The following is a 10,252-nucleotide window of genomic DNA, read 5'->3' on the forward strand; positions in this document are numbered from 1 at the left end:
TATTAGTCGCTTTTGGGCCCTAACAGTAAGAATTTTTGTCGGGCGCTTTATTGTAACACAAGTCATCCTTGCTTCGTCAATTTACGACTGTCCCCACAACTGTAAGGACTCTTATAATTTTTCGTTATGAAAATTAAGCTTAATTTGCTATACTCCACGAAAAGCAGCAGAATCTGTATAGTGTAACTTATAATGTCTTCAACTCTTATACTACACACCAAACAGATCTTCGGCAATGTACCCTCTACGCACGTTTCGCTTTGAAACCAGAGCATCCTCAGGAGATGTTGACTTGACAATTAATGATTGTTAATCTGTTTGGTGTGAAAGATTCTCCTGCTTTTCGCTGATTTTAGCAAAGTAACACCTGCAATAATTTTTCATTCTTAAATTTATTATTATTGGTTTTTTGGTAATTTAAAAAAGTCCATGTTTTTTTTAGTTTTGAAGATGCATTTTTTTGTTTTGTCTATTATGAGCTGACCACGTTATGTAATTTGTAAATTAATATTTGAAAATATATAAGCTACGGTTCGGGCGACCGGCTTTGGCGCGGCACGCGTAGCTATCCTGCTCTGACCACTTCGGTCTTGTGTGAGTAAACGGTTTTACGCACTCTGGTAAAGGTGCTAGTCTAGATATACCGCCCTCGCGTCCATTTACGTCAATATTTAAACACAAGAAAGTACTTTTGATGAGAAGTGGGCACAGCGTAAAAATCTACCGATCGAAGAAATCGTGGATAAAGGCGGGCCTAATTATTGTTAACACGCTATCGCCCGCGTTCTTCGTTCGCGTTTATTACGGTTTTTACAAATCCCGAATCGTTTATTTTCCTAAAAATTAGCCTATGTTACTCTTCGACCTTTCAACTACTCTAGGCCAAAAAAATTTATTGGTCGCTAAGTTAAAACGTACAGGTAGGAAAAACAAACAAACGAACACACTTTCGCAGGCATAAGGATTGTTCAGATTTTTTTGTGTTTAATATAACGTGTTTCTCATATCTTCAGTAGATATCTCGAACAGAATTGAACGTTTATTTTCTTTTTTCAACTCTTTACTTTATAAAACTTTCTATTTTACAAAAGCTTCTTTAACGAAGCCGTCTCGTTAGTATGCCTACTCCGTGCTCAGTGAAAAGTGTTTAATCTTGTTAATTTTCTATATCGCTTCATTAGAACGCGCGAGTGGCTTGGTGCCTCGTCAAGTGTGAAGTCAATTTTCCTGCTTGATTTAATATAATATCTCATTACCGTTGTACAATCGTCATTATTTTACAGTGAAAATTCGACATCGTAGAAGTCATCTGTTGCACAGGCCTTCTCTCTCATGATAGAAGGCCAGAGAGATTAGAGAGAGATCAGAGATTCATCAGAGAGAGACTTAGGGCTTTGAACCACAACACTGCACCAAAACAGATTAAGACTTTACTGATTGTAATTTACAAATTTATTATGACTTGGTTACTGATAATAACCGTAACTGAATGCTTGCATGCTCTCAGAGACCCAGATTTTCTACAATTTGAACAGTTTTTTTTTTTTTTTTGCGTAAAGATAATTAAAGCGTTGGAGACTGACATAAACTACTTTCCACCCGGACGATGTTTCGAACAAAAGCTATTAGTTTAAATAATCTACAAAACGAATGAAAACAATGGCAAATAGAATAATATCGAAATCCACTATTTTACTTTCCCGCATGCAATTGGTTTTGCAGCAATATTACCTACCTATCGTAGAAATCGCAGCCGAACGACACGGGCGTTGGATAAAAAAAGATTCGACAAGCCCGGTACGTAGTATGTGAGCCGGTGGTAGAATTTCTTTAAACATTACCTCGTGTAAATATCATTTCTGACTAATATTATATTATAACTTGAAAACAGTTAAGTATTTATTTAAAATATAGCTGAAGACAAATTGTGATTAAAATCGACTAATTAATTTACGGCTTATCGATATAATTTGCGTTAGTAAGTTGTATATGGTTTTGCTATTATTCCTGGTATTGACGAGTACTTTAAGCCATTCGTCCCAGTGAATGACACAAACATATGATAACAATGATTGAATTCTGTTTATCTGAAATGGAGCAATTACAACACATAAATACTGATATGAAATAATTACAGCTGCTAAATGACTAAAAAACTATACTGAATATTATTTTCTACTTTTTCCTGCTTATCAAGATTTCGTATCTCGTTGCTACATTGCATCAATATGTAATTTCTGTTTTTTTGTACAAAAAGTATTAAAATTTAATTTTTTCATATCTAGCTTGGCAGTATGAATATAAGAGTAGAGCGAAATGCTAAGTGATTTTTTTTAAACTTCGGATAATATTGATTTCCGCGATAAGTCACCCTAGACCTTTCCGTATCCATACTCAATTTACTTTCTTCAATTCTCTATTAACAACTTACCTTTAGAACGAACTAATCATGTAGTGAAATTGCCACCAGCTCTTTAGCTAGTAGGCACGTTGTAGTTGTTTTTAAATAGGATTTTCGCCGTACAAGTTAACGAGTTAACCGAAAAACACTCGTAAATTCTGATTTTCAATTATCGTTCTCTCTTTTGTATTCGCTTTGATTTAATTTGTGTTTCCGAATGTAGAGATTAGCGGTGTATTAGCTTTGTTAAACGTGCCTTTATAACCTATGATGTAACCTTTGTACATATTCCTAAATTATTGAACTTTTAAAAGACACAAACGTTTTGTGTTATGCTATTTATCTTTAATTAAATTATAGTGCTATTGGCTAAAATGATAAACTTATTTCGAAATAACACATAGCTTTTTTAATATAATGTTATTTTTTTATTAAAACATAAAGGGTAGCCAAAAAAACATGAATTATAAAAACAGACGGCTGTCGGCAGCTATATATTATTATAATGACTATTATCAATTATTTGGTTCTTTTTTTAAGGAAAACTTAAAGCTTAACGCAAAAAGAGGTATTCTAAGCTCAACCAACTGTCTACACATCTTAGTGTCTTTCTGATGTTATTCTTGATAGTCTGTAGCTGCATGTCATCAACCTCTTTCCAGTTAAAATTCAGTATAATAGTTAACAATTAAGTAAAAATTTAAAAAAATAATGTATACCAGTAACGTTGACATTGTAAGAGAATAAATTTTTCAGCGGCTTAGCCACAGTAAATTTCTACACGAAATTCTTTTTAAAAAAGTATTTAGGTTACGTCGTAATAACTGAGCAGCTAACTTTGGTAAACATTCCAGTCACGAAGTGGGACACGCTATTTAAGGGGTGTACACAAATATGCCTTTTTTTTCTTTTTACTGCCTCTACGGCCTTGCATTATCCTTGTGTTACCTGAGTATTGTTATTATATATAAATATATATACGCCTAAACATCGCATTACGAAAACGCCTTCTACATTGTTACGTATGGCCAATACTTCTTTACGGATGCGAATCCTGGACCATCAAAGAGGATCTCAGGAAACGTCTAGAAGCATTCGAGATGTGGGCCTATCGACGCATGCTGAAAATTAGTTGGACTCAAAAGGTTACCAATGAGGAAGTCTTGCGACGAGTTGGTTGTCAGCGCGAACTTTGGAAGACCGTCAAAAAGAAAAAGTTGCTTATCTAGGGCATGTGCTTCGGCATGATACATACAGGCTACTGCAATGATGGGCAAAGTTGCTGGAAAGAGACGCATCGGTCGCAAGAGGAAGTCTTGGTTGCGCAATATAAGGGAGTGGACTGGGATCGCGAGTGCCGCCCAGCTGTTTAGCCTCGCGAGAGAAAAGGAAAAGTATCAAAAACTGACGGCCAACCTTCACTAGTTGGAGAGGCACCTAAAGAAGATAAATATATATATATATACTTAACTTAGGACCGCGTAGAAGTTTATGATAGGGCTCGTCCGGGAAGTACTGCCAAGCTAATTTCTGCCGCCAAACAGCATTGCTGTGATCCTGAGGATGCCTCAGGTTGATTGACCTTGGATGGTAATTTTTAGGATTTGTTCCTTACACGCTCTGCGAAATGTTATACTGTGTTTATAGGCAGACCGGAGACCGGGAGCTACTACGCTTTCACTTTACTCTCACAATAAATTACAGACGAAGCTGGACGGTACGACTGTGATGCTAAGATGGCGAACGGATCGAGAAGAAGATACATTTCTGAACCAAGCTTTACAAAAGGCCAAAAGGCAGAAACATTTATGCTTTGACAGTATGATAGGTTTTAGTCAGTAAAAGATTGACTGTACTCATTAAAGGCTGTCGAGTTAAATTATCCCCTCCTAGAGAAAACTGTGAGAGCTCTGCCTATTAGTCTTATCTTGCAATATTTAGCAACTATTAGTAAGCCAATCTAGTGAGGTTTGGGTGTTTTTTTACATATTGTGTGAATTTAAGAGAATAATAACTAAGACGTATTATTTCTAATAATGAACCACTTATTCTTATTTTGTTTTCGCAGCCTCTAGTAAATTATTTTGTTATTAAGTTAAGTTGATATTTTCAAAGTTAGTAAATACGCTATTTCAACTCTAACTTCTTGGGCCGAGCGTCGTTTAAAGTAAAGTAACCATCCCTAATTAAATTAAAAATGTTGTATTTTACTTACTCGTATAAATAAGTTGAAATAGAGCAATTTCAATGTGAAAAACAACACTTGTAATTGATGCGACGTTTTTGCGCTGACATAATTTATACATATTATTTTTTCTTTTTATTCTTCTACAAGTTAACCCTTGACTGCAATCTCACGGTAATGATGACGATGCAGTCTACTATGTTAAGGCCAAATCAAACTTTATGACTTCTCAACTTTAATATTCGGTATCACTACACTCGCAGCTAAGTTTCAACGACATAAAGTTTGAATCGAACTATAGCATGGTAGCGGGCTAACCTGTTTAGGGTAAGACATTTCCAATCGGTTTCTACGCGGCATCGTACTAGAATAGAATTTGCTCGGCGGCACGTCTTGTCTGTTTGGTGGTAACTAGCCACGGCCTATGCCTTCCACCAGACCAGACATAGAAAATTTAAAAAATATGAATTCCCAAATTGCCCCTCCCGGAGATCGAATCCTCCCACTTACAGACCACTGAAGGTTAACCAAACTGATAAAGTTTCTCAAAGTGACAATCGAGACGAACATGAGATACTTGTAAACCCAGGAAAACAAAAAGTTTCTGCGGGAATAATAAAAATCCGAAATAAGCGCGGATTAAGTTGAAATCTAGTTAACTTATAAAAGTAGTTTGTTCTTAAAGAATGCGAGGCGCGATAATGTTGTAGCGTAACTTTGACTTTTTAGTGAAAAAACTCCCTTCGTGGTGCAGTTGTCGACCCAACAATCAAGTAGACCGACGCCGAAATTATTCAGAAAGAGTTCGCTATTCGCAATTTCAAAACAAAACACCAATATTAATTGGATTGGATGAAATAGCGTACCTCGAGCTATGAATACAGAAAACGTGAACCGTGAGAGTATCAAAGCGCGGAAATTCTTTGAAATTTCCCAGAACCTCCTCTAGTCCAGTCACTTTTCATTGTCTTGTACTGTTCCACGCCTACAAAGGATGACTTTGTGCCTCCATTTTTCAGCGTCCTCCATTCAATATATTTATTAATAATCGTAATGGCGTGCCTTTGAGTCTTTCTATTTGCTGGAATATCGTAAGACAAGATGTTTGTTTATATTTATTAGACGGCATTGCACGCGTTAAATCTTCGAACCCAACGAATCCGCATTATTAACATGACAGTTGTATTTAATGATTTAACGAACTTACCTGTACGTGATGTTCTATCATAATTATTCTAGAGCAGAGTCCGAAGAGATTAGTAACCCTCCAAATGTCTCCGAAATACATCAACGAACATTAGGACCTCGTCCTAGTCGCCAGTAATTTAGTTTAGACCTAGTCTAAACTAAATGACTGACGACAATTACTGGAGATCTAGGCTACAACAGGTAATTACTAAGGACTGATTCACTCACTAACTCATGACTTCATTTGTGACATATTTGAAAATGTAAGGAAGTCTACAAACATAAAATATAAATAAGTTCATGCTAACGTGCTTCTACTGGGTATAACTGCGTTAATTAATGGATATCTCTAAACTTGTACGGGAATTTTTGATGTAATGAACTTTTTTTGTTCAACCATTTTTTTAATAATTAAAAATACTTTGTATAATGGATACACCCTGTTATTGTTCATCATTTTAATATGTCATAATTTTTTTATAGTGCCCGTAAAATTACATATTCTTTGAAAATATCAACTCTAACTATTACCGTTTATGATATGCACCCATACAGATGGACGGGCAGAAGGTCAGACATTACACTCAGATTTATCCGGTTGACGCAGCATGAAGCAAATTAAGCGAAATGTTGATTCTCATTTTAAAAATACATCTATACAACCATACAACGATGTTGATTGATCATTATTATTGTCAAAAACTATACTTATATAATCAAGTATTTTGTAAAAAGGGGTATAAAATGTTTGCTTCATTTATTATTATACTTTGAGATAATATTCATTAAAGTGTTTTACCTACACTTAGAAGAAATATCAAATTAATAAATTTATAATCTCTATAAGACTAATAAAAAAAGCATACACCCATTACCATTAGAAGCGGTAATAGCCTAGTTGGTAAAGCTTTTCTTTCGAGCCCACACCACTGACTTTTCGAAGTTATGTGCGTTTTTAATTTACGCAATTTAAACATAAATTGCTTTTAAACGGTGAAGGAAAACATCGTGAGGAAACCTGCATGCCTGAGAGTTTTCAATAATGTTCTCAACGGCGTGTGAAGTCTACCAATCCGCACTTTGCCAGCACAACTACCGACCAACCCTTCTCATTCTGAGAGGCCCGTACCCTGTAGTGGGGTTGATGATGATAATAATACCCCGTGGCGTGCATAGAGGGTATGCAAAAGGTATGCAGATGATATAAAAGAAGAAAATCTCCAGTACGAGTTATAAAAACTTAAGGGTCAAATCAAGAGTGAATTGGCAAGCGCGCTCCACTTAAGGCTGCATCATCGCTTACCATCGGTGTGATTGCAGTCTAGCGCTCGTCTATAAGCATAAAAAAAAAATTACCTCATACAATGCCTATCTTAACTTCTTTATAACTCTTACTGAATTTTTTTTTTCTTTTTAAATAATTTGCCCGCTTAGTGCATACACTGTTTATACTTATTAATTTCGGCATCGATGGTAAAAAAAACCGTAGCTTATTTGGTAAAGCGCTCAGGGCGCGATTGTCAGAAAGCGAAGTACAAGTTTAAATCCAGTCAGTTCCGATTTATAAATTTGTAAACTGCCGACTGGCGCAGTGGGCAGCGACCCTGCTTTCTGAGCCCAAGGCCGTGGGATCGATTCCCACAACTGGAAAATATTTGTGTGATGAACATGAATGTTTTTCAGTGTCTGGGTGTTTATCTTTATATTATAAGTATTTATGTATATTACTCATAAAAATATTCATCAGTCATCTTAGTACCCATAACACAAGCTACGCTTACTTTGGGGCTAGATGGCGATGTGTGTATTGTCTTAGTATATTTATTAGTATTATTATTATAAAACGTTTTTAAGGGGAGTCCGCGCAAGCTGGTTACTAACAGAGTTCGGCTAATGGAAACACGCCCTAAAGAAGCGAAGAAAACGTTAGAGCATTCCACATCTCATCGGTTCGTATTAGAAATGAGAAAGCGCTTCGTATGCATTCATGGAATGTCAATTACGTGAGGATGCAAGGCTTCCGTCCAGAGCGCCTGCCGCCTTGTAATCTGGATCAGGATCACCTTCATCGTATCGCCTTTTCAAAGCGATGCCCGGACGTATACAATATCCGTTGAACGGTTTTATTACTTTGCTAGCTTTTTCCCAAGACCTCGTGAATGATATAAATTTGACGGCCGACTGGCGCAGTGGGCAGCGACTCTGCTTTCTGAGTCCAAGGCCGTAGGTTCGATTCCCACAACTGGAAAATGTTTGTGTGATGAACATAAATGTTTTTCAGTGTCTGGGTGTCTATATGTATATTATAAGTATTTATGTATATTATTCATAAAAATATTCATCAGTCATCTTAGTACCCATTACACAAGCTATGCTTACTTTGGGGCTAGATGGCGATGTGTGTATTGTCGTAGTATATTTATTTATTATTATTTTATTTATTATTTTTTGCTGATTTTTTTGTAAAATATAGATAATGAAAATAGGGAATACCAAATCGGGACGTTGGAACCCCAAAAATTGCTATGATGTTATTTTGATATATAAAAAAGGTTTAATAACATAATACAAAGTAAAGGAAAATGGAAAACACTAGGTTTTAGTGCTCTTTGCTCGATTTTAATAATGTTAGCACTTCTATTTTATGTTTCTTACTAAACCTGTGTACTTTACCAAAGGTTATTTAACGTCTAACGTATTTAGTTTTCCTTTATTTTTAAAGTCTTTCATTTGATTCAATTAAAATCATATAATCTAATTAAATCTATAAGACGAGTAAACAGATGAAGTTAAAAAAAATCTTTTTATCTAATAGCACTGTTATCAAAGACACTTCCATCTATGAAGTGGGTCAAATGTTCCCTGTCATAAAGTTACTTAAGGCAGCCGGAAAATTCATGAAAATCGATAGTAACGCCGTATGTGGTCTTTTTATTACAGAACTAAGCCAAAGAAATATTATTATGCCCGTCTTTGGTTATGAAATATTACATCACAGAGTAAGTTCTAAGCAATATAATGCTGTTATATTACTATATAATATTACAATATTCATATGAAATACACACATATACATATTATGATATTCTAGTTGTTGATAGGTAGCTTATCTGTACGCAACAATTTGCTTAGTATATTGTAATTTATAGATATGAAATTTTCCAACACCTATTTGTCAGGTTACTTGCAAAATAATTAATAATGTTAAAAAAATAAGATTTAATCGGGCCAACGCATGTATACTCCTTGGTTAAGCCATACATTATTCAAGGCACTGTTTCAAAGAGAGAAATTTACCTTATATTTAAAATATTAGAATATGCTAAATTTAAAGCCGACAATCCGAAAAGCACATTATGAAGTTATAAAATTTTTACAGAATAAAAAAAATGCTATATTATGGCTGTGAAAACCCAAGCCGAAATTGTTTCTGCTTTTATGAATAAATTCAGCTGTGTTAACACTATTATCTCGGTAAGCGACACGTGCTTCATATGTGTGTTATCAAACACTGGAAACGTATGAGTGAGCGCGGGAGTTCCATCCGTAGTAGTAGCTACGTGCTACGCACACATTCGTAGCATGTTTTTAAACTTGGCTTACCACAAGTAAAGCGTGAGATAATAAATAAATAAATAAAAATACTACGACAATACCCACCTCGCCATCTAGCGCCAAAGTAAGTGTAGCTTGTGTAATGAGTACTAAGATGACTGATGAATATTTTCATGAATAAAACACATAGATACTGAAAATATAAATATAAACACCCAGAAAATGAAAAAAAATCATGTTCATCACACAAACATCTTCCAGTTAAAGAAATCGAACCCACGGCCTTGGACTCAAAAAGCAAGGACGCTGCCTACAGCGCCAATCGGCCGTCAACTAGATAAAAATGAATTTTAATACTTAACCTGCATAGAAGAATAAGAAATGTCATTTTATAAAATAGGAAACAACCTTCATTGGGGTAATAAGCTACTAAACGTTGTACTAAGTGCAAGAACTATTTTATTTTGTCCTTTGACGAGTTACATCCTATATCTCCAAAGATATGCACTAATATCTGGGGCCAACCGAAAGGCTATAAAGAATGTTGCAGCACTGTTTGCCGAATAAAAAGATAAACGTGATCAACAAACATACTTACATCCAAGCATACATACATACTTAGATCGAATTGAAAAACTTCCTATAATACAATTTACCAATCAAATCTGCAATCAAATAAACAGAAAAACAACGAAGACTACACCAACGTAATTGAACAATCCCGTTAATGAAATGAAACAGTTAAGGAGTGGAAATTCTCAGACTATTCCGTCTCGCTGGATGCATAAAGTATTTTATCGAGGCTCTAGAAGGATATTAAATTATAATACAGATGAGAGAGGCTGGCGTAAATATTGAAGCTATCAAGCTGCCAGTAACCAATTGTTAAAATTAATTATTAAATTCCTGAACATCTGAGATAC

The sequence above is a fragment of the Pararge aegeria genome, chromosome 12 (genome assembly GCF_905163445.1).
Source record: "Pararge aegeria chromosome 12, ilParAegt1.1, whole genome shotgun sequence".
Classification (NCBI taxonomy): domain Eukaryota; kingdom Metazoa; phylum Arthropoda; class Insecta; order Lepidoptera; family Nymphalidae; genus Pararge; species Pararge aegeria.